Raw genomic sequence first — 26,390 nt, 5'->3', positions numbered from 1 at the left:
AAACCTCTGATTACTGGTAGTTCGGTCCAACTTTCGAATCCAAGCGACCGTGTTGGCTCAATGTGTGTTTTCGGGATTTTTCGCATGTGTAACGTGTATGCGGTATCTTCTGCATGCATACTTGAATAAAGCGGGAGCAGCCCGCGCAAAACTACAGAACACTGGTAGTTCGGTCCAACTTTCGAATTCCGGGGTACTGTACATAAAATTTGGTCGCATACGTGAATACAGCGCGGGGATACCGGGTAAAACCGCTGAACACTGGTAGTTCGGTCAAACATTCGAATCTCTGCGAGCGGGCTGGCTGCATGGGTGTTTTCCTGATTTTCCGCATGTGTATAGTGTATAAAGTGATTTCTGGATGCATATGTGATAAAAGTGGGCGCAGCCTGCTCAAAACCTCTTAACGCTGGTAGTTCGATCCAACTTTCGGTGTCGGCGAACGAGCTGGCTCCCCGGGTGTTTTCTTGCTTTAACTCATGTGTATCGTTTATGCAGTATCCTCTCCATGCTTATGTGTATAAAGCGGGCGCAGCCCGGTCCACAAAATCGCTGAACACTGGTATTTTGGTCCTACTTTCGAATTCCGGGGTACTGTATATAAAATTTGGATGCATACGTGAATACACCGCGCGGATACCGGGTAAAACCGCTGAACACTGGTAGTTCGCTCAAACTTTCGAATCTCGGCGAGCGGGCTGGCTGCATGGGTGTTTTCGTGATTGTTCGCATGTGTATCGTTTATAAAGTATCTCATGGATGCATACGTGAATAAAGCGGGCACAGAATACTGGTAATGCGGTTCTGGCAATGCGGTAATTTCGAATCCCGACGAACTGGCTGGCTCCATGGGTGTTTTCGTGATTTTACGCATATGTATAGTGTATGGAGTATCTTCTGGGTGTATATGTGAATAAAGCGGGCAGAGCCCGCGCAAAGCCACATAACACTGGTAATTCGGTCAAACTTTCGAATACCGGTGAACAGGCAGGCTCCATGTTTGTTTTCGTGATTTTACGCATGTGTATCGTTTATGCACCATCTTCAGCATGCATAGGTGAATAAAGCGGGCACAGCACGCGCAAAATCGCTGAAAAATTGTATTTCGGTCCAACTTTCGAATCGGCAGCGGGCTGGCTGGAGGGGTGTTTTCGTGATTTTACGCATGTGTACGGTGTACGCAGTATCTTTTGCATGCACACGTGAACACTGTTTTGGGCGGGCTCCCGCCCAAAAGCGCTGAACACTGGTATTTCGGTCCAAATTTCGAATACCCGCGAAAGGGCTGGAAGCATGGGTGTTTTCGTGATTTTCCGCATATGTATAGTGTATGCGGTAACTTCTGGATGCATAGGTGAAAAAAGCGGGGGAAGCCCGCGGAATGCCGCTAAAAAATGGTAGTTCGGTTCAACTTTTCAATACCGGCCAAATTTAACATAGGATATCTTTTAAAAACGAACAATGATAAGCGGGCTTCAGCCCGCTCAGCTGGCGGGCTTGCCCGCTAGTCTATACTATTAAAATCTGTGTGCCTCTGTCTGTTTGTGTGTTTGTAACATCATCTTCTCAAGAACGGCTGGGTGTAGAGCTTAGCGGAAGGTACCGTTGGATTCAGAATGCCCGTGGCTCGCCGGATTGACCATCGGCATCTTCGTGCGACTTTAATTAGCCGAGATATTTATTAAAAACTGCTTTTTCCCCTACGTTTCCCTACGTTTTGCACTTTCTTTCACGGGTTTCCCCTATTTTAGGGATTTGGCCGAGTGCCAAATTCGTTTTTCTCGAATATCTGCGGAACGGCTCCGAGTTGCGATTCGAAACGCATATCCCCGCACTCGAAAAAAATCAACGAATCCATCGATACCGGTCCCATCTTCGTACGACAATAATCGGCGAAGTTATTAAATAAAAACTGCGAAAACGTTATTTCATTTTTCGGAGTGGCAACCGTCTCGGAATTAGCTGAGATAAAATTGCTTTTTCGAAAGCGCCGGGGGGATGACAATTGCTTCCGCTCGAGATTTGTGCTGGCGAAAGGTCACGTGTCAATTTCTTTTTTCTTAAATATCTATGGAACGGCGCTGAGTTGGAATTCGAGGCAGGTGTCTGCGGATTCCAAAAAATTCTACGAATCCAATGATACCATTCTCATCTTCGTAGGACGTTAATCAGCTGAGATATTAATTAAAAACTGTGAAAACGCTAATTTTCGGGCTCATTTTTCCGATTGCAACAGTTTCTTGAATCGCCGCAGATACAAATCAAAGTTATATTCTAAAGTTGAATAAAGCACGCGATTGCATGTTACCTAACTGTATTTTAAAAATATTTCGTTAATGTAGGCATTTTAAATAAATAGCTGCTTTTCACAATTTTTTTTTTTAATTTCAGGTTAGGATGATTGTCACGTTAATTCTTTTATTGATATTGAATAAAAGTTATTATATTACATTAAATTTAAATGATGACGTTCTTGAAGTTGTACAACTTTAATCAGCTGGGATATTAATTAAAAAATCTGAAAAAGCTATTTTTTAAAAATATGTTGTTATTTTTTTAATAATAAATTTGATTTTTTGGAATAATATATTTTTTTATGTTATTAGATACGTGCACTTAATTTAGATATTATCTTTTAATGCAAATGATATTTTAAATAAGTTCGCACCAATAAAACCTAAATTCACACTTTTTTTTTTTTTTTAGATTAAAGATTTTTCTTTGCTCCTTTGAGATGGTATACGGTAACTTTCGAATCCCGGTGAGCAGGCAGGATACACTCATGTTTTTTGTGATTTTACGCATATCTGTTGTGTATGCAGTGTCTTCTGGATGCATAAATGAATAAAGCTGAACTCTGGTAGTTCGGTCCTAATTTCGAATCCCGGCGAACGGGCTGGGTCCATGGGTGTTTGCGTGATTTTACGCATGAGCCTCGTGTACGCAGCATCTTCTGGATGCATAAGTGAATAAAGCGGCCGAAATTCGCTCAAAACCTCTGATTACTGGTAGTTCGGTCCAACTTTCGAATCCAAGCGACCGTGTTGGCTCAATGTGTGTTTTCGGGATTTTTCGCATGTGTAACGTGTATGCGGTATCTTCTGCATGCATACTTGAATAAAGCGGGAGCAGCCCGCGCAAAACTACAGAACACTGGTAGTTCGGTCCAACTTTCGAATTCCGGGGTACTGTACATAAAATTTGGTCGCATACGTGAATACAGCGCGCGGATACCGGGTAAAACCGCTGAACACTGGTAGTTCGGTCAAACATTCGAATCTCTGCGAGCGGGCTGGCTGCATGGGTGTTTTCCTGATTTTCCGCATGTGTATAGTGTATAAAGTCATTTCTGGATGCATATGTGATAAAAGTGGGCGCAGCCTGCTCAAAACCTCTTAACGCTGGTAGTTCGATCCAACTTTCGGTGTCGGCGAACGAGCTGGCTCCCCGGGTGTTTTCTTGCTTTAACTCATGTGTATCGTTTATGCAGTATCCTCTCCATGCTTATGTGTATAAAGCGGGCGCAGCCCGGTCCACAAAATCGCTGAACACTGGTATTTCGGTCCTACTTTCGAATTCCGGGGTACTGTATATAAAATTTGGATGCATACGTGAATACAGCGCTCGGATACCGGGTAAAACCGCTGAACACTGGTAGTTCGCTCAAACTTTCGAATCTCGGCGAGCGGGCTGGCTGCATGGGTGTTTTCGTGATTGTTCGCATGTGTATCGTTTATAAAGTATCTCATGGATGCATACGTGAATAAAGCGGGCACAGAATACTGGTAATGCGGTTCTGGTAATGCGGTAATTTCGAATCCCGACGAACTGGCTGGCTCCATGGGTGTTTTCGTGATTTTACGCATGTGTATAGTGTATGGAGTATCTTCTGGGTGTATATGTGAATAAAGCGGGCAGAGCCCGCGCAAAGCCACATAACACTGGTAATTCGGTCCAACTTTCGAATACCGGCGAACAGGCAGGCTCCATGTTTGTTTTCGTGATTTTACGCATGTGTATCGTTTATGCACCATTTTCAGCATGCATACGTGAATAAAGCGGGCACAGCACGCGCAAAATCGCTGAAAAATTGTATTTCTTTCCAACTTTCGAATCGGCAGCGGGCTGGCTGGAGGGGTGTTTTCGTGATTTTACGCATGTGTACGGTGTACGCAGTATCTTTTGCATGCACACGTGAACACTGTTTTGGGCGGGCTCCCGCCCAAAAGCGCTGAACACTGGTATTTCGGTCCAAATTTCGAATACCCGCGAAAGGGCTGGAAGCATGCGTGTTTTCGTGATTTTGCGCATATGTATAGTGTATGCGGTAACTTCTGGATGCATAGGTGAAAAAAGCGGGGGAAGCCCGCGGAATGCCGCTAAAAATGGTAGTTCGGTTCAACTTTTCAATACCGGCCAAATTTAACATAGGATATCTTTTAAAAACGAACAATGATAAGCGGGCTTCAGCCCGCTCAGCTGGCGGGCTTGCCCGCTAGTCTATACTATTAAAATCTGTGTGCCTCTGTCTGTTTGTGTGTTTGTAACATCATCTCCTCGGGAACGGCTGGGTGTAGAGCTTAGCGGAAGGTACCGTTGGATTGAGAATGCCCGTGGCTCGCCGGATTGACCATCGGCATCTTCGTGCGACTTTAATCAGCCGAGATATTAATTAAAAACTGCTTTTTCCCCTACGTTTCCCTACGTTTTGCACTTTCTTTCACGGGTTTCCCCTATTTTAGGGATTTGGCCGAGTGCCAAATTCGTTTTTCTCGAATATCTGCGGAACGGCTCCGAGTTGCGATTCGAAACGCATATCCCCGTATTCGAAAAAAATCAACGAATCCATCGATACCGGTCCCATCTTCGTACGACAATAATCGGCGGAGTTATTAATTAAAAACTGCGAAAACGTTATTTCATTTTTCGGAGTGGCATCTTCCGCTCGAGATTTGTGCTAGCGAAAGGTCACGTGTCAATTTCTTTTATCTTAAATATCTATGGAACGGCGCTGAGTTGGAATTCGAGGCAGGTGTCTGCGGATTCCAAAAAATTCTACGAATCCAATGATACCATTCTCATCTTCGTAGGACGTTAATCAGCTGAGATATTAATTAAAAACTGTGAAAACGCTAATTTTCGGGCTCATTTTTCCGATTGCAACAGTTTCTTGAATCGCCGCAGATACAAATCAAGGTTATATTCTAAAGTTGAATAAAGCACGCGATTGCATGTTACCTAACTGTATTTTAAAAATATTTCGTTAATGTCGGCATTTTAAATAAACAGCTACTTTTCACAATTTTTTTTTAATTTCAGGTTAGGATGATTGTCACGTTAATTCTTTTATTGATATTGAATAAAAGTTATTATATTACATTAAATTTAAATGATGACGTTCTTGAAGTTGTACAACTTTAATCAGCTGGGATATTAATTAAAAAATCTGAAAAAGCTATTTTTTAAAAATATGTTGTTATTTTTTTAATAATAAATTTGATTTTTTGGAATAATATATTTTTTTATGTTATTAGATACGTGCACTTAATTTAGATATTATCTTTTAATGCAAATGATATTTTAAATAACTTCGCACCAATAAAAATTAAATTCACACTTTTTTTTTTTTTTAGATTAAAGATTTTTCTTTGCTCCTTTGAGATGGTATACGGTAACTTTCGAATCCCGGTGAGCAGGCAGGCTACACTCATGTTTTTTGTGATTTTACGCATATCTGTTGTGTATGCAGTGTCTTCTGGATGCATAAATGAATAAAGCTGAACTCTGGTAGTTCGGTCCTAATTTCGAATCCCGGCGAACGGGCTGGGTCCATGGGTGTTTGCGTGATTTTACGCATGTGCCTCGTGTACGCAGCATCTTCTGGATGCATAAGTGAATAAAGCGGCCGAAATTCGCTCAAAACCTCTGATTACTGGTAGTTCGGTCCAACTTTCGAATCCAAGCGACCGTGTTGGCTCAATGTGTGTTTTCGGGATTTTTCGCATGTGTAACGTGTATGCGGTATCTTCTGCATGCATACTTGAATAAAGCGGGAGCAGCCCGCGCAAAACTACAGAACACTGGTAGTTCGGTCCAACTTTCGAATTCCGGGGTACTGTACATAAAATTTGGTCGCATACGTGAATACAGCACGCGGATACCGGGTAAAACCGCTGAACACTGGTAGTTCGGTCAAACATTCGAATCTCTGCGAGCGGGCTGGCTGCATGGGTGTTTTCATGATTTTCCGCATGTGTATAGTGTATAAAGTGATTTCTGGATGCATATGTGATAAAAGTGGGCGCAGCCTGCTCAAAACCTCTTAACGCTGGTAGTTCGATCCAGCTTTCGGTGTCGGCGAACGAGCTGGCTCCCCGGGTGTTTTCTTGCTTTAACTCATGTGTATCGTTTATGCAGTATCCTCTCCATGCTTATGTGTATAAAGCGGGCGCAGCCCGGTCCACAAAATCGCTGAACACTGGTATTTCGGTCCTACTTTCGAATTCCGGGGTACTGTATATAAAATTTGGATGCATACGTGAATACAGCGCGCGGATACCGGGTAAAACCGCTGAACACTGGTAGTTCGCTCAAACTTTCGAATCTCGGCGAGCGGGCTGGCTGCATGGGTGTTTTCTTGATTGTTCGCATGTGTATCGTTTATAAAGTATCTCATGGATGCATACGTGAATAAAGCGGGCACAGAATACTGGTAATGCGGTAATTTCGAATCCCGACGAACTGGTTGGCTCCATGGGTGTTTTCGTGATTTTACGCATGTGTATAGTGTATGGAGTATCTTCTGGGTGTATATGTGAATAAAGCGGGCAGAGCCCGCGCAAAGCCACATAACACTGGTAATTCGGTCAACCTTTCGAATACCGGCGAACAGGCAGGCTCCATGTTTGTTTTCGTGATTTTACGCATGTGTATCGTTTATGCACCATTTTCAGCATGCATACGTGAATAAAGCGGGCACAGCACGCGCAAAATCGCTGAAAAATTGTATTTCGGTCCAACTTTCGAATCGGCAGCGGGCTGGCTGGAGGGGTGTTTTCGTGATTTTACGCATGTGTACGGTGTACGCAGTATCTTTTGCATGCACACGTGAACACTGTTTTGGGCGGGCTCCCGCCCAAAAGCGCTGAACACTGGTATTTCGGTCCAAATTTCGAATACCCGCGAAAGGGCTGGAAGCATGGGTGTTTTCGTGATTTTCCGCACATGTATAGTGTATGCGGTAACTTCTGGATGCATAGGTGAAAAAAGCGGGGGAAGCCCGCGGAATGCCGCTAAAAAATGGTAGTTCGGTTCAACTTTTCAATACCGGCCAAATTTAACATAGGATATCTTTTAAAAACGAACAATGATAAGCGGGCTTCAGCCCGCTCAGCTGGCGGGCTTCTATACTATTAAAATCTGTGTGCCTCTGTCTGTTTGTGTGTTTGTAACATCATCTCCTCGGGAACGGCTGGGTGTAGAGCTTAGCGGAAGGTACCGTTGGATTCAGAATGCCCGTGGCTCGCCGGATTGACCATCGGCATCTTCGTGCGACTTTAATTAGCCGAGATATTAATTAAAAACTGATTTTCTCCCTACATTTCCCTACGTTTTGCACTTTCTTTCACGGGTTTCCCCTATTTTAGGGATTTGGCCGAGTGCCAAATTCGTTTTTCTCGAATATCTGCGGAACGGCTCCGAGTTGCGATTCGAAACGCATATCCCCGTATTCGAAAAAAATCAACGAATCCATCGATACCGGTCCCATCTTCGTACGACAATAATCGGCGGAGTTATTAATTAAAAACTGCGAAAACGTTATTTCATTTTTCGGAGTGGCATCTTCCGCTCGAGATTTGTGCTAGCGAAAGGTCACGTGTCAATTTCTTTTATCTTAAATATCTATGGAACGGCGCTGAGTTGGAATTCGAGGCAGGTGTCTGCGGATTCCAAAAAATTCTACGAATCCAATGATACCATTCTCATCTTCGTAGGACGTTAATCAGCTGAGATATTAATTAAAAACTGTGAAAACGCTAATTTTCGGGCTCATTTTTCCGATTGCAACAGTTTCTTGAATCGCCGCAGATACAAATCAAGGTTATATTCTAAAGTTGAATAAAGCACGCGATTGCATGTTACCTAACTGTATTTTAAAAATATTTCGTTAATGTCGGCATTTTAAATAAACAGCTACTTTTCACAATTTTTTTTTAATTTCAGGTTAGGATGATTGTCACGTTAATTCTTTTATTGATATTGAATAAAAGTTATTATATTACATTAAATTTAAATGATGACGTTCTTGAAGTTGTACAACTTTAATCAGCTGGGATATTAATTAAAAAATCTGAAAAAGCTATTTTTTAAAAATATGTTGTTATTTTTTTAATAATAAATTTGATTTTTTGGAATAATATATTTTTTATGTTATTAGATACGTGCACTTAATTTAGATATTATCTTTTAATGCAAATGATATTTTAAATAACTTCGCACCAATAAAAATTAAATTCACACTTTTTTTTTTTTAGATTAAAGATTTTTCTTTGCTCCTTTGAGATGGTATACGGTAACTTTCGAATCCCGGTGAGCAGGCAGGCTACACTCATGTTTTTTGTGATTTTACGCATATCTGTTGTGTATGCAGTGTCTTCTGGATGCATAAATGAATAAAGCTGAACTCTGGTAGTTCGGTCCTAATTTCGAATCCCGGCGAACGGGCTGGGTCCATGGGTGTTTGCGTGATTTTACGCATGTGCCTCGTGTACGCAGCATCTTCTGGATGCATAAGTGAATAAAGCGGCCGAAATTCGCTCAAAACCTCTGATTACTGGTAGTTCGGTCCAACTTTCGAATCCAAGCGACCGTGTTGGCTCAATGTGTGTTTTCGGGATTTTTCGCATGTGTAACGTGTATGCGGTATCTTCTGCATGCATACTTGAATAAAGCGGGAGCAGCCCGCGCAAAACTACAGAACACTGGTAGTTCGGTGCAACTTTCGAATTCCGGGGTACTGTACATAAAATTTGGTCGCATACGTGAATACAGCGCGCGGATACCGGGTAAAACCGCTGAACACTGGTAGTTCGGTCAAACATTCGAATCTCTGCGAGCGGGCTGGCTGCATGGGTGTTTTCGTGATTTTCCGCATGTGTATAGTGTATAAAGTGATTTCTGGATGCATATGTGATAAAAGTGGGCGCAGCCTGCTCAAAACCTCTTAACGCTGGTAGTTCGATCCAACTTTCGGTGTCGGCGAACGAGCTGGCTCCCCGGGTGTTTTCTTGCTTTAACTCATGTGTATCGTTTATGCAGTATCCTCTCCATGCTTATGTGTATAAAGCGGGCGCAGCCCGGTCCACAAAATCGCTGAACACTGGTATTTCGGTCCTACTTTCGAATTCCGGGTACTGTATATAAAATTTGGATGCATACGTGAATACAGCGCACGGATACCGGGTAAAACCACTGAACACTGGTAGTTCGCTCAAACTTTCGAATCTCGGCGAGCGGGCTGGCTGCATTGTTGTTTTCGTGATTGTTCGCATGTGTATCGTTTATAAAGTATCTCATGGATGCATACGTGAATAAAGTGGGCACAGAATACTGGTAATGCGGTTCTGGTAATGCGGTAATTTCGAATCCCGACGAACTGGCTGGCTCCATGGGTGTTTTCGTGATTTTACGCATGTGTATAGTGTATGGAGTATCTTCTGGGTGTATATGTGAATAAAGCGGGCAGAGCCCGCGCAAAGCCACATAACACTGGTAATTCGGTCAAACTTTCGAATACCGGCGAACAGGCAGGCTCCATGTTTGTTTTCGTGATTTTACGCATGTGTATCGTTTATGCACCATCTTCAGCATGCATACGTGAATAAAGCGGGCACAGCACTCGCAAAATCGCTGAAAAATTGTATTTCGGTCCAACTTTCGAATCGGCAGCGGGCTGGCTGGAGGGGTGTTTTCGTGATTTTACGCATGTGTACGGTGTACGCAGTATCTTTTGCATGCACACGTGAACACTGTTTTGGGCGGGCTCCCGCCCAAAAGCGCTGGACACTGGTATTTCGGTCCAAATTTCGAATACCCGCGAAAGGGCTGGAAGCATGGGTGTTTTCGTGATTTTCCGCATATGTATAGTGTATGCGGTAACTTCTGGATGCATAGGTGAAAAAAGCGGGGGAAGCCCGCGGAATGCCGCTAAAAAATGGTAGTTCGGTTCAACTTTTCAATACCGGCCAAATTTAACATAGGATATCTTTTAAAAACGAACAATGATAAGCGGGCTTCAGCCCGCTCAGCTGGCGGGCTTGCCCGCTAGTATATATTAAAATCTGTGTGCCTCTGTCTGTTTGTTTGTGTGTTTGTAACATCATCTTCTCAAGAACGGCTGGGTGCAGAGCTTAGCAGAAGGTACCGTTGGATTCAGAATTCCCGTGGCTCGCCGTATTGACCATCGGCATCTTCGTGCGACTTTACTTAGCCGAGATATTAATTAAAAACTGATTTTCTCCCTACATTTCCCTACGTTTTGCACTTTTTGGTCGGGTTTTCCCTGTTTTAGGGATTTGGCCGTGTGCGAAATTCGTTTTTCTCAAATAACTACGGAACGGCGCCGAGTTGGAATTCGAAACGCATATCGCCGGATGCCAAAAAAATCAACGAATCCAACGGTACCGGTCCCATCTTCGTACGACAATAATCGGCGGAGTTATTAATTAAAAACTGCGAAAACGTTATTTCATTTTTCGGAGTGGCAGCAGTCTCGGAATTAGCTGAGATAAAATTGCTTTTTCGAAAGCGCCGGGGGGGGGGACAATTGCTTCGGCTCCAGATTTGTGCTGGGGAAACGTCACGTGTCAATTTAACTTTTTTTAAAATATCTATGGAACGGCGCTGAGTTGGAATTCCAGACAGGTATCGCCGGATAGCAAAAAATTCTCGAAACGCATTGATACCACTCTCATCTTCGTACGACTTTTATCAGCTGAGATATTAATTAAAAACTGAAAACGCTAATTTCTGGCTAAGTGCCAAATTCTTTTTTCCTATTGCAACAGTTTCTTGAATCGCTCCAGATAAAAAACAAAGTTATATTCTGAGGTTAAATAAAGCACGCGATTGCACGTTGCCTAACTGTATTTTTAAAATATTTCTTTAATGTAGGCATTTTAAATAAACAGCTGCTTTTTACAATTTTTTTTTATTTCAGGTTAGGGTGATTGTCACGTTAATTCTTTTATTGATATTGAATAAAAGTTATTATATTACATTAAATTTAAATGATGACGTTCTTGAAGTTGTACAATTTTAATCAGCTGAGATATTAATTAAAAAATCTGAAAGCGCTATTTTTTTAAAATATGTTGTTATTTTTTTAATAATAAATTTGATTTTTTGGAATAATATATTTTTTATGTTATTAGATACGTGCACTTAATATAGATATTATCTTTGAATGCAAATGTATTTTAAATAAATTCGCACCAATAAAAATTAAATTCATTCTTTTTTTTTTTTTTTTTAGATTAAAGATTTTTCTTTGCTCCTTTGAGATGGTATACGGTAACTTTCGAATCCCAGTGAGCAGGCAGGCTACACTCATGTTTTTTGTGATTTTACGCATGTCTGTCGTGTATGCAGTATCTTCTGGATGCATAAATGAATAAAGCTGAACTCTTGTAGTTCGGTCCTAATTTCGAATCCCGGCAAACGGGCTGGGTCCATGGGTGTTTGCGTGATTTTACGCATGTGCCTCGTGTATGCAGCATCTTCTGGATGCATAAGTGAATAAAGCGGCCGAAATTCGCTCAAAACCTCTGATTACTGGTAGTTCGGTCCAACTTTCGAATCCAGGCGACCGTGTTGGCTCAATGTGTGTTTTCGGGATTTTCCGCATGTGTAACGTGTATGCCGTATGCATACTTGAATAAAGCGGAAGCAGCCCGCGCAAAACTACTGAACACTGGAAGTTCGGTCCAACTTTCGAATTCCGGGGTACTGTACATAAAATTTGGACGCATACGTGAATACAGCGCGCGGATACCGGGTAAAACCGCTGAACACTGGTAGTTCGGTCAAACATTCGAATCTCTGCGAGCGGGCTGGCTGCATGGGTGTTTTCGTGATTTTCCGCATGTGTATAGTGTATAAAGTGTTTTCTGGATGCATATGTGATAAAAGTGGGCGCAGCCTGCTCAAAACCTCTTAAGCTGGTAGTTCGATCCAACTTTCGGTCTCGGCGAACGAGCTGTCTCCCCGGGTGTTTTCTTGCTTTAACGCATGTGTATCGTTTATGTAGTATCCTCTCCATGCATATGTGTATAAAGCGGGCGCAGCCCGCTCCACAAAACCGCTGAACACTGGTATTTCGGTCCAACTTTCGAATTCCGGGGTACTGTATATAAAATTTGGATGCATACGTGAATACAGCGCGCGGATACCGGGTAAAACTGCTGAACACTGGTAGTTCGGTCAAATTTTTTAATCTCGGCGAGCGGGCTGGCTGCATGGGTGTTTTCGTGATTTTCCGCATGTGTATAGTGTATAAAGGGTTTTCTGGATGCATATACGATAAAAGCGGGCGCAGCCTGCTCAAAACCTCTTAACGCTGGTAGTTCGATCGAACTTTCGGTCCCGGCGAACGAGCTGGTTCCATGGGTGTTTTCGTGATTTTACGCATGTGTATCGTGTATGCAGTATCTTCTGGATGTATATGTAAATAAAGCGAGCGAAGCCCGCTCAGGACCGATGAACACTGGTAATTCGGTCCAACTTTCGATCTAAGGAAACGGGCTGGCTGAATGGGTGTTTACATGATTTTCCGCATGTGTAAGGAGAATGCAGTACCGTATGGATGCATACGAGAAAAAACCGGTTAAAATCGCCGGAAACTGGTAGTTCGGTCCAACTTTCGAATGTAGGCGAATTTTAACATGGAAATTCTTTTAAAAACGAAGAATGATAGCATAATTGAATAAAGCGGGCGCAGCCCGCGCAAAACAGCTAAATACTGGTAGTTCAGTCAAACTTTCGAATACCCGTGAAAGGGTTGTCCTGCATGGGTGTTTTCGAGATTTTATGCATATGTATCGTGTATGCAGTATATTCTGTATGCAACCTTTAATAAAGCGGACCCAGAGAGCGCGAAACCGCTGGACACTGGTAGTTCGGTTCAACTTTTCAATACCGGCCAAATTTAACATAGGATATCTTTAAAAAAAGAACAATGATAAGCGGGCTTCAGTCCGCTCAGCTGGCGGGCTTGCCCGCTAGTGTATATATAAAGCGTGTAAGTTGGCTCTGTAGACTTATTCCTTTCGAGGAAGAAGGCGAGATAAAGTAAGCTCTGTCATGGATAATGAAAAGTACTACAATGTTTCGGATTATGTGGAAGCGTATGGAAATGTTTATAGACAATATTATTTTATAGCTGTTCGTTTCAAACTACCCATCTTCCATGTCGATACTTTGAAAATTTTTAGCCCGGGTCTCGTTCGAACACCTTGCATTCTCGTGGTCAGTGAAAATCGACTCATTTTCCAAGGAGAAAATTTAGACAAAGACTATCCGTTTCCTCGTGGGTCTTTAGTCTTTTGCGTGCATGGAACAAAAGAGGATCCTCGTTGGATTAACGTCTCTAGAGATACGACCGATCAGTTTTTACAAAGTTTATTTCCCTCTCGAGATTTTATCAAGGTCTCCTATGAAAATAATACCTTATTTGTTTGTTCGACCATCAATCCGTTTTCCTTGTTCTGGAAAGTACTTCCTCGCAATATGGCTTTTCGCGCCTTAAGCGATCTGACGATGACCTACATAAAAAGAGAACCTTTCCAGTTAGAGCATTGCATGCGCCTCCGATTTTTCAAACGAAATACGCACGTCTGGGAATCGTGGTCCAACTGGTATCACTATTTACATCCCATGCTCATCCTCCACTTCATACATTTAACGGGACAAGCTGCGAGTGCTCAATTGGCTGCCAAACTTCATAAATTGTTTAAACGGTCCCTTCCACCTTACCTGCATACGGATTCTATTCCATCGGACTTTTATACTTGTGAAATTACTTTTGACGACACGAAATTAACCGGTGTTTGGTTTGTCGTTTTGAATATGTCTTTAGTGATGTATGTTTCGCCCATGATTGCGTCATTCCATCATGAAACGTTCCTCGACGTGAATCGTGAACAATGTAATTATTGGCTACCGTTTTACCGAAATAATGAATTATGGACCCGAGAAGGATTTAAAATATACGTTTCCCACTTTAGAAAGAATCGTCGCTACTTGAAAGAAGTCATGATTTGGTTATCGTCCCGCTCCGAAGAAAAATATCAATATATGTTGCTCGATTTGAACAAAGTAGCCTACCTTTTAATGATTTAAAAAAAGCAAAAAGAAAGAATGTTACGAGAACTGGTTCGATGTCTTATTCAATACCAGTCCGACCCCACTTTTATATCTTTAAATGTCGTTGATGGTCTCAAACAAAATCTTCGAGACGACGTGATCGATGCTTTTCTCCTGAGTCGACCTTTACTCCATCTCTATCCTCAACTGTATAAAAAGAGTTCGAGCATCATCGATTTCTTGTTTCGCATTTCGGGCTTGCATTTGGAAGAGATTGTTCCGATGGAATTGCAAGACCTGGAAAACAAAATCGCTTCTTTGGAAACTCAATTGGAGGCAGATCGGAAAGCTTTTGAGAAAGAAATCGAGACGCTCCAACAAGAGCACCGGAACGAAATGCGTTATTTTCTAGCGGAAAAAGAACAATATGTGAATACCGCTCGATTCGGAAAAGAGCATTCAGTTGTGGATTTGCAACGACAATTGGAACGCCTTACATGGGAGAAAGAAACCCTGCAGACTGAGTTGGAGCAGCTGAAACGGAATCACGAAACCTTACAAACTCAGTGGGAGCAATTGAAACGAGATCACGAAACCTTACAGACACAAATTCGAACGCACGAGTCTGAAAAAATACAATGGCAGAGGCAAATAGTAGAACAACAACAACAACAACAACAACAACAATTGAATAATAATAATAATAATAATAATAATAATATCGAGTTTCCAAACCGTTTGATGAACGAATGGCAAATGCTCCACCAACGCTACGAAACGGGACTTGAAGAATGGATGCAACGAACGGAAAGTTTAATCCGCCCTTTGCAAATGGCTTTACAAGAAACAATCGAGCAACTGAAACTTCCTCCTTCTTCTACGACTACGGTCATTGAAACTTTACCGCTCGAATCGCCTCCTTCTCAGCAGCTCATGATCGAGTCGTCGCGATCTAAATTAGAGCAATTACAAGAAACCCTCGACCAGTTTTTAACATCGTATCAATCGGAACAAAAACAGCACGTCCAGCAATTGAACGAGGAACTGAAAGGACAATTGACCCTTTGTCAAAACGAAAAACGGATGTTGGAAAAGCAGTTGGAGCAGGGTCAGAAAGAACGAACCGACCTCCTGCAAAAATGGAAAATCGAGTCCGAAACACATTTCCAGGAAGGTATTCAACGCGTTCTTGACACGCTGCAAAAGAAAAATCCTCATATCGAGACGATTCTTCGAGACGAAATGGCTAAACAAATGAAGGAGTTCCACGAAACGCAGTTTATGACGTTTTTACAGACGATCCTTCCCCCCTCATTTTGGAAACCTTTAGGTGCGAACCAAGATTGGAAAACGTTTTTCTTCCAGCAAATTCAAACGTATATCCAGTATTTACAAAATTGGCAAACCCAGCTTTTGAACCAATTAACACTTCTCGGGAATGCTTTAAATCAATCGCTAACGCCCGACAATTTAGCTCATACCGTTCTTCACAGTCTCCCTTCTTCCTCTAAAAGCATGATGGAAGACACGACCCTCTTGCAACGATTGTACGATCTTCAACAATCGATTGAGAACCAGAACGAAGCGAAGGAGGTCCTACAACAAATCCAAGCTCAACTCCATCGGGATCGTAGCCAAGAACATAAAAAATTACAGCAGAGTCTAGAACATGAAAAACGGCAACGCGTCGCTTTGGAAAAGAAACTGGAGATCCTGAAAACGAATTTGGTAACTCTGATACGGACTAAATGGAATGCGTATTTTGGGGCCACGGATTACGATCAGATTCTCGCGGAACTCGAAAAAGTATTCCATTTCAAAGAAAATCTAGAGAGGACCCTCGAAACGCAATTGGCGCAACTGAAAGGTCATTTTCCCGAAATACCGGTCGTTCAATTCGATAATTTGGCGTCGAGCATGATCGAATGGGCTCGACAGGTCGAGAATCGCAACGATTGTGAAGTCGAGCTCCGTAAAACCAAAGAACAACTTTTCGAATTGAAACAGAAACTCGATCAAGTCGAAAGTAATTATACGAAATGTAATGAGTACCTCCTCTACGCCAAAACGAAATTGACCACGTTCCTAAAAACGATCCTTCAGAATGACTCTAGTGATCAAAGAGAAGATTGGCCGCAAGCTGTTGTCCATCAACTCCAAAACGTGATTCACGAGCATCGACAATTTCAAGATCTCGTTTATAAACAAATTGTCACGCTTCGAGCCCAGTTTCCGAACATACCGGATCCCATTGAAGAATTGGCGAATTCGGTGATTTTATATTTCGAGCAGGAACGAGACCTGTATCGACGGCAGTTGGAGGAACGTCCTCACATCACCGAAGTGAAAGAACCCACTACTGTACCGGCCATTACGTATCCTACGGATCAAGTGGAGGAATTACAGCGGGAAGTGAAAGATTTACAAAACCAACTGGAAGTGTCTCGGTCTCGAAACCAAACTTTAGAAAACCAACTGGCTAAAGCTCTCGTAGCTCCGCAGGATGTAGAAATGTCCGATACTTTGAAATATAAACGAAAGCACGTATCGACGGTCGACGAAGACTATGTAAGAGGTCTGTCATTGGATTTACAAGAGGCCAAACACGCTTTAGATCGATGTCTGGACGAAAAAGCCCACTTGCAAAAGGAATTGGAACACATTAAAACCGAACTAACCCCTTCTCCCTCCGTATCGTCCGATTTCAAAATGCTCAGCGACCTGTTTTATCAATTATACGTGTCCTATTTTCGATTACGATTTGATGTCGTGTACGGAAAAACCGTTTTTTCGTCGGAGGAATATATTAGATCCGTGCTGAATAAATTGGATTTCGTGGATCGAAGCATTCGATCCAATATGACTGTGAAAGAATGGACCGATGTTTTATTGCAATACATCAAATGGGACGTACAAACTCTGACAGGAGGGTTAGATTGGCAGGGGTCGCATACAGCCTACATTAAAGATGAATTCTTAACCTATTGCATGAATCAAACGATTGAAATCATTGACCGGTACGCGAAAGAATTGAGGAAACAGACCGAGATGTTTAGAAGTCCATAAAATAATAATAAAGGGGAACTATGGAATATTTAGAGTTAATCGATCGTATTCTTGCGCACCCGATTTTAAAAGCGGGAATTGACGAAATCGTTGAAAATAACCCGAGAACGTTAAACCTCGTGAGCCGAGAATGGAAAAATATATTAGCCAACAATCCTCAGTTTCAAGATTTTCAAGCTAAAGCGATCCCGTTCCAGCATCCCGTAGAAAAAGGTTATGTTCAGATTGAAAATATTAAAGATTTCAATCATCATTATAATATTCTCGTAGCGGGGTATTGGGTTCTCTGCGCTACTAATTATAAGAGGAATCTGAATGCCCATTCTTTCATATGTAAACTCTGTCCTCCTCTGGTGGACATTACCAAAGCCGTGGCTGCCGATCATTCCCAAATGCTGATTTCAGAACAATGTCGGTTCTTCATTGAAAAATGTAGACCTTCTCTCTGTAAAGCGTGTCGGCAAATGAGTCAACGAAATGATCTGAATTCTCAGATGTCTCAAAATCAATGGTGTTTACGCAAAACCAAAGTGTTTGATGGAACGACCCTTTTAAACGTGTTTCAAGAAACCCTGCACCAAGAATTTGTGAATAACGATATGTTTATTGGTATTTTAAATATTAAAATTAATTCGCGGTACTTTTACGAAACGGACGCTTTGTATTGTAGAGTAGGAGGCATTTGTAGAGATATGATTCTCTTTCAAGAAGATGCTCTGAATATGATCGAAAAACCCGTGTTTCAGTTAAATATTTTAGAACCTTCTTCGAGAAATATTATTAACGAAACCATTTCCACTACCTTCGATAAAGAGAAAATCAAAACTGAAAAGGTGGATCCAGACCAGGTTCCCATCAAAAGCAAGATCAATCCAGATCTGTGCAAACCATTCAAGAAAGAGAAATCTAAGAAGGAGGCTGAGGATGTAAAAGGCAATGAGGATCCAGTCTATTTAGGTGAGGTTTCTGCCAGTTCTATGAAGAACAAGTTTAGTAAATTTGCGTATAAACCGTACGCTCTCAGGTCTCGTCGTGATCTGGATGATCTGGATTAGAAGTTAAAAAAAAAAAAAAAAAAAAACTTTTTGTTAATTTTTATCATGTCTTTAGACATGATAAAAATTAACTACCCTCCCCTTTTTGTCTGGGAATGTTGTCTCACTCTTTCGAAAAATAAACCGTGACTCATTCTTGGAATGATTGCCATTAGAAAGGATGAGTTATGGTCTATTTTTAGAAAGTGTGAGACAACATTCCCAGACAAAAAGGGAAGGGGATTGTTAACTTTTATCATGTCTAAAGACATGATAAAAATTAACAAAAAGTTTTTTTTTTTTTTTTTTTTTAGTCCAAAGGGGCATTGTCCCCGAAGGACTATTAGTTTCGTTTGGGCGTTTTGCGTCGACAACCGTAGAATGTCCGATTCACTTTTCAAAATAACGCACTTACCCTGATCCACTTTCACCTCCTCCTCGCTCTCTTATCCTTATCCACTCTCTCCTCCTCCTCTCTCTCTTATCCTTATCCACTCTCTCCTCCTCCTCTCTCTCTTATCCTCCTCCTCTCTCTTATCCTCCTCGCTCTCCCATCCTCCTCCTCTCTCTCATCCTCCTCGCTCTCCCATCCTACTCGCTTTCCCATCCTCCTCCACTCTCTAATCCTCCTCCTCTCTCTACTCATCCACACTCTCTCATCCTCCACTCTTGTCCTCCATTTCCATATAGTTACCTTTTCCCGTTGTATGAAACAATAGAATAGTAATCATTCTCAATAAAACGGTAGTCAAGCAACCGCAGTAAGAAGAAACCATTGAAATAGACCTTAGTAAAAAAACTATTGTAAAAATCATTTGCATTGAAAAACAAATATCATATCATTAATCACAATCAAAGTCCTTCGGGGACAATGCCCCTTTGGACGTAATCTAAAATCTGAAGCCTTTCAGATTTTTTTTTTTTTTTTCAGATTTTAAAAATTTTTTCCAGCCGACTCGATCAACAAGACCATCATTTTTTTTCAAGAATGTGTTCTCACTTATCTATTTAAGCCATTCGAGTTTCATTTCAGATCGTTTGATGCTGTGGCCTGTGTACAAGCTTCTACATGATGAAAACAGATTCTGTGTCAAGGTATATTACCATTTTTTTTTTCCTTTTTACATAATAGAAATTTTTCTGTACTGACTTTTTAATCCCCAATCAAATCAATTTTTTTCTCCAAACCTTTTCGCATTTAGCAAGTTAGGAACCGCGTATCAGAAAACTGCATGGCATTTTTCATAATGAGATTATCGGTCAAATCCTTTCTCGTCAATTGTTTATTTAAAGCCGTTTCTTTGGGATACGTGATGCATTTGGATTGATAGAGATACGAAGATCCTGTTTCTTCTCCCATCACAACAATCGGTTCAGGGTGACAAATATCTTCTAACGTATAAAACCCAACCCCTTTCTTGTACGCGACATTCGAAATGACGGTTTCGGGAACGAGGTCTAAATTGGGTAGTTTATGAAAATCGAATAAACAATGCGCCAGCAGGAAATTGTAAAAAGGAGAGAATTCCGTTTTAGGGTCGACAAAAAGACCTCCATTCACCATGTCGCATACCTTTATCTTGTCGAAGAACGTCGCTACATTTGAATTATTAATATAGTGATATAAACCGCAAAGACGTTGCTGAAGCGTGCTCTTGAAATGCACCATCATTTCTTCTTGCATCTTCGTGGTATTGTTCACGCCTAAACCAATTTCGTTCGTGTTGCCAACACTTAAATTCCGTAGCAGTTCGTAATGGAAACGCCGATCAAACACATCCATGGCGTTATTGCGTTTCAAGTCGGTCGGGTCTTGAGAATACAGGTGGTTGATATAGTGCTCGATGCACGGGTTGAGTTTAAATGTGAGATCGTCCAACTGGACGTCGTGTAAATCGGGTCGGAAATGTTTATCCAGGAACTCGCGCGTCGGTAAAATGACAGTATTTTTCGGAAACGAGAAATTTTCCTTCACAATCAGGAAAGGTCCAACGACCTTGGTATGCGATTCCGATTCCATTCGATGATAATAAATTTGCAATCCATAAGGATTTCGAAGATGGTTCAGGCAGAGAATATTCCGAAACGCCGAAATATTGTCCGACCCACAAGGAATTTTTCGATTACTAAAAATACAATTGGATTCGTTCATTGTCTTGGTTTCTGAAAATCCGGCAAGGGTCAAGAGACATGCGATTTTTTAACAAGTCTGGAGGCAAAGTCGCTAAACAATTTAAACAATTCGACATTCCTGTCAAACGAGCAGGGCAGGTCGCTAAAGTCGTCGCGAAGAATAAACCCCTTCAAAAAGCTTTTGATAAAGTGTTTAGTAAGAAAGCTCTTCTGACCGCAGGAGGGGTGACGGCCGTCGCGCTCGGTTCTCAATATGTCAACCAATACATTCGGGACAATTCGGGCTGTTTTCTCTACAACGGAGGGGACATGGTTTGTAAACTTAAAGAATTGAGTTGTTGTCAACCCGAACCTGTTCACGGGATCGAATCGTGCACGGGATTTCCTATTCAGCAATGGAATGCGTGTGAAGGGTACGACAACGAGAAAGAGGATACGTGTTGTCGATTATGTGATTGTCAATATCACGATTGTACACCGACGCAAGAATTGAAATGCCGTCGACCCACGATCGGAGAAGCTTTAACGCATTTCAGTCAAGACGTGACGGGTTCCATCACGAGTGGTATTTTGGATGTTTTGGGTAATATACCGTACCTAAAACCAATCTTGTTGGGAATCGTTCTTGTCATCATCGGCCTTATTATTTGGGAATTCGTATAAGAAAAGATGGATATCGTTACACTTCAATCCTTAAAAACTCCTATCGATCACCTTCTTCATCATAAATATCGTCCTCGACTGAATACCGTGGTACCTCAATATATCAAATTTCATAAATTTTCGCCCTTCACGAGCCTCGTCACGCTCGAACTGGTGCGCGATCCAGAAGTACGGGAAGCGGTGCGAGACTATATTCAAACGCTGTTTCGAGAAAAAGAGAAATACGGCTATTTGTATTTTTTGAGTGAACAAAACCTCGTACTTCCATTTACAATTCAATGGAATACAGAATTGGTCGTGGATCCATTGAACTTTTTTACTATCATTACGGAAATAGATCAGATAGCCGACCAGTTCGCTCAACGGGGAGATATGACGTACGAAATAACTCGCGTTGAAATACTCTATTTTTTAGTGTTGATTGTGAATATTCAACTCAATTGGATCACGGTCGATTATTTGCTACGATGTAATCAGATGTATGATTACTTGATTGCTGCTCCTAATCGAATCTTGACCAATTCCGAAATGGAAAAGAATACAATATGATCTCCAAGTTACGAAATGCTTCTTCAACCCTCCTGAGCGATCTGAAGTAAAACTTGAAATGTTTAAATAGATAAGCGAGAGTCCATTCTAGAAAGAATTTTGAGATGTCTTGCCAATCGAGTCGGCTAGGAAAAATTTCTGAAAGCCCAGAAAAATTTCTGTAGATAAAAAAAAAAAAAAAAAAAAAAAAAAAAAAACTTTTTGTTAATTTTTATCATGTCTTAAGACATGATAAAAATTAACTCTCTCTTCTTTTTGTCTGGGAAGGATGTCTCACCGTTTGAAAAAAACAAATCATAACTCATCCTTTCTCATGGCAATCATTGCAAGAATGAGTCACGATTTGTTTTTCGAAACGGTGAGACATCCTTCCCAGCCAAAAAGAAGAGAGAGTTAATTTTTATCATGTCTTAAAGACATGATAAAAATTAACAAAAAGTTTTTTTTTTTTTTTTTTTTTTTTTTTAGCTCTCAGAAATTTTTTCTTTCAGCCGACTCGATTCACAAGACATTTCAAGATGACGTCATCTTTTCAAGAATTGTGTATATCAGTGGATAACTTTCGAACTTTCGCACTTCTTGTGAGTTGAGTTCCTAGCTGAGCTAAGGGAATCACCATCTCTCAATCTACAGATATTTGCTTCGTTTTTTTTTCTCTTTACAACAGAACACATGGAGAGGAAACTGGTCGTTCCATAAATTCAATTCTTAACCGGACAATATCGAGAAATTTTCGAGCTTCCCGACTTAGGCGAATGACGATCGGGAACGATGAATTTCTTGGTACAATGATACCTTCTTCTTCTTCGGTTTCGACCGTTTCGGCCGAAAAGCATATTTTATGTCGAGCCAAAGTTAGAGCCAATTGAAAGAGTTTCAGATTGCCGTACCTGATTTCTGGATCCGTGGAACGATTCTGATGATAAAATTCCAGCCATGATTGAACCAGGTAAGGTAGATGAGCATAGGGTTTAGCAAGTGGAACTGGTTTTTCTTCTTCGATTTTGGTCAGATACCATAAATCATGAGGAATGGAAGCATATCGAACTCGGTGAAGCGCATGCTGACAATCGTATTCGTAACTCTCGAGAAACGTCAATTCGCTCACATCTGTGACGGGATGGAACAGACACGCTGTGTTTCTATTAGCAGGTTGTTTCGGATGAGATTCGAGCATGACATAACTTAAACATAAGAAAGCCTTTTTGTATTCAAACCCGATGATCGTCGAACAGAGTACGACCGGTTGAAGTGGATACGTGGTTTCTGGTTCGTAAAGAATAGGAATCCAGTGCACGGTCGTGGGGATGGCTTGATATTCCATGTACCGCTGATACGGTGATCGAACATATAAAATCGTTTCCGGTTCAGAACCGTTGACGACGAGTCCAATGCATTTCCCGTTAGGATTCGATCGAGTAGCATTTTCGAACCCGATTTGAAACGGGTATTCGATCAAGAGTCCGACCTTCTCAAGCGAATTTCTCTGATCGTACGTATTCAAAATATCTTGGACAATATATTGAGGATGGTGCTGATACGTCCATTGTTTTTGAATGAGCGCCGTACTCTTATTGTACTCAATGGGAAACGGGATGGGTTTCTCAGGATTCACGGACGGTAAAAATTCAATAAAGGAAGACGGAAAAGCCGTTCGCGTTTTCAGAGGATCGTAATAAACGTCCGGTCGATCTTTCCATTCGTTGATGAAATTATGGACGAGGTCATTCTCGTGATGGACCTGGTTGGACAAAAAACAAAGACGATACCTTTTCCCTCCGTCATCTTCTGGTAACTGTAATCTGGGCCCGTTATCATCATCAAAGTAATGTCCTCCTGGATACGGTATATCCCATTCGTCTAAATATAGAATTGTATGATTATTTTGGGAGCGGTACACGTTTTCGAACACGAGATTTTGTAAATACCGTTCGATCGTTTTAGGATCTTTCACAAAAAATGGTGTGGCGAAAAGTTTGAAAAGATTGTGGGAGGATTCCGATGAATTCGGGATCGTGGGGAAAATGACCCGTTCGTTTTCTAAAAGAAGGATCCATGACGCATTGCGTTGAAGAAAAACGGTACACGACAAGTCCGACATTTTACAATAGGCGGCTAGGGCGAGAACGAGTGGTTTCTGACTCGGGACGACTTTATCGAAATGAGCGAGTTTTCGAATCACAGAAGGTTGAAGCCGCATATGGGCTAAGGGAAAAAAATCGTATCTTGAATCACATTGAATCCTCCTAAATGCAAGCCATGAAATTGGCTGTAAAGTGTAGCGTATTTATGAATATTCATTATCCTTTGTTTTTGAGAGGGTCGGATTAAAAAAAGAAGAAAATAGACATCTGAGAAAGTATCCGCAAGTGGAAAAGCTTACGATGAGCCGATTTTATAGTTGGCGTAGTATCCGAACTGACATTCGCTAAGGGGTCTAATAAAATCTAAAATCCATGGCTAGAGAATAGATGGGAAAGTCTTTTATGCTTCTGATAAAAACCGCTCGTTGTAAATCCAGAATCCATTGGTTAGAACAGATGCGGGAAATGTATTTGGAATTCTAATAAACAGACCAAACTGCCTTGAGTATCTGCAAGTAAAAAATCTTACGATGAGTCAATTTTATAGTTGAAGTAGAATCTTGGATCCATTAAGGATATTGATAGAACTTGTATGTAATTAGAGAGAAAGGAATGAACAAGATAAAATGAGTTATGAATCATTTCTCCTATCCGTTTTTGGATCTAATTATAAGACATTTATGCCTTTTATTCATACTATTCAGCTTTACTGTTTATTTGTCATTACATTAGTAATTTGTCTGACCATCTACATGATTTATGAAACACAGCAAGATAAATATTAGGAAAACTATGTTCCCCCTTCATGGTATTTGTTTTTCAGACATATATATTATGGATTAAGTTATTTCTTTATCAATAGCGTCAGATCCTGGCACCCATTCAAAAAATCATTAATAATAATTTAATATCATTAATAAAATTTTGAAACCTTCTAGTATAAACCTTTTTATCAAATTTTTAGTAAAATAACAAAGATCCTAAAATCCTTACCTTTTAAATCTAGTGTGTCCCATAGGACAAACCGGTTTGTCCTATGGGACACACTACATTTAAAAGGTAAGGATTTTAGGATCTTTGTTATTTTACGGTCAAGGAAAATTTAAAAGTTTTATGGAATCCTTATATTTTTTTTAATCAATTTACTTTTTAGGTACCAAAAAAGGATTAGATTAAAAAATATAAGACGAAGTGAAAAATAATAGATAATAATTAATAATGAAGGGTAGGAATCAAGATGGATACTGAGGAACCTACAACTTTATCTGAAAGGAAAAGAAAAAGAAAAGCATATTTGAAACATTATTGGTCACTGGAACGAGTAAAAGAAGCAAATCGATGGAGAAAACGAGAAAGGCGAAAAGATCCAAACGTTCGATTCAAAGAAAAAGAATACCAACGAATGAGACGATGGAAATGTTGGGATAACGCTCTTCCTAAACATAGACATAAGCCTGACAATACAGTATTCAAACAATGTCCGTCGATGGAGGAATGTCAAAATATTATTAAACGTATGAATATTTCGGAAGGAACACGAGGTAAGTATGAATTTTATTTTAATGAATTCTATGATTGGTATCAAAAACATGGTGACGGTATAAAATATCATTATAAAAGAGCACTAGAGATATATGAAACGTATCTGACTGAAGAAAAGAGGAAATCGTATAATAAAATAAAAAATAAAATCGTGTTTTTATACCGTTTGCTCGGTGAAAAAAGGGAGCGCTCGAACCAAATTCATATTAAAAGATGTCAAGGTCCTCTTCTTACATTAAATGATCTCAAAAAACTTAGAAAAATAGTTATAGATCGCTATGAATATGAAGAGATGGCTTTATTTATTCTTGTCATTCTTGAAACTGACTTAAAAGCAAACGAAATTTTAAAACTTCTGAACGAAACAGATCTTCGACGACATTATGCAGAAAAGAAATTGGCATCGTCCAATATATGGGATCAACGTAATCGGTTTTTGTATGAATTTTTGGCTTGGGTTATTGCCGGCCCACTTTTCCCTCGATCATTAGATGGTTGCTTAAGAAAATTAAAACGATTTTTTCGAAAGTATTTTCCGTATCGACCCTTTAATCCTTCCTATACTATCATTAAACGTTCCATGAAAATTGCAAAATATCGTAAATATATACGAGAAGAAGCTAAAAAAGAGATGGAATCAGTAACACAAGAGTCTATTCTTTAAAAAACTTTCAAAAAATATAGGGATCATTGCTTTTATGGATTGAAAAAGATAACCAGATTGGATCTTCAAAAGCACTTCGTAATCTGAAGTAGAACTCAAAACACTTAGATAGGTTAAAAAAAAATAGGATAATCATTTCTTTCTAGTAAAACGAAAAATAATTAAGAAGGAAAAATCTCTTACCTTTATTGAAGCATTTGTCGTAACGTAGAAGCTGCGTTGAAAGATGTTACCTCTTCAGCAGTACAGACTGATCTGTAGGGAATGTCGGATTGTTTAAATAGATAAGTGAGA

The sequence above is a fragment of the Stegodyphus dumicola genome, chromosome 12 (assembly GCF_044657685.1).
Source record: "Stegodyphus dumicola isolate Sdum_Otavi_A_Nest chromosome 12, ASM4465768v1".
Taxonomy (NCBI): domain Eukaryota; kingdom Metazoa; phylum Arthropoda; class Arachnida; order Araneae; family Eresidae; genus Stegodyphus; species Stegodyphus dumicola.
The sequence above is the reverse complement of the archived record's forward strand: the minus strand, read 5'-3'. Positions refer to the sequence as shown.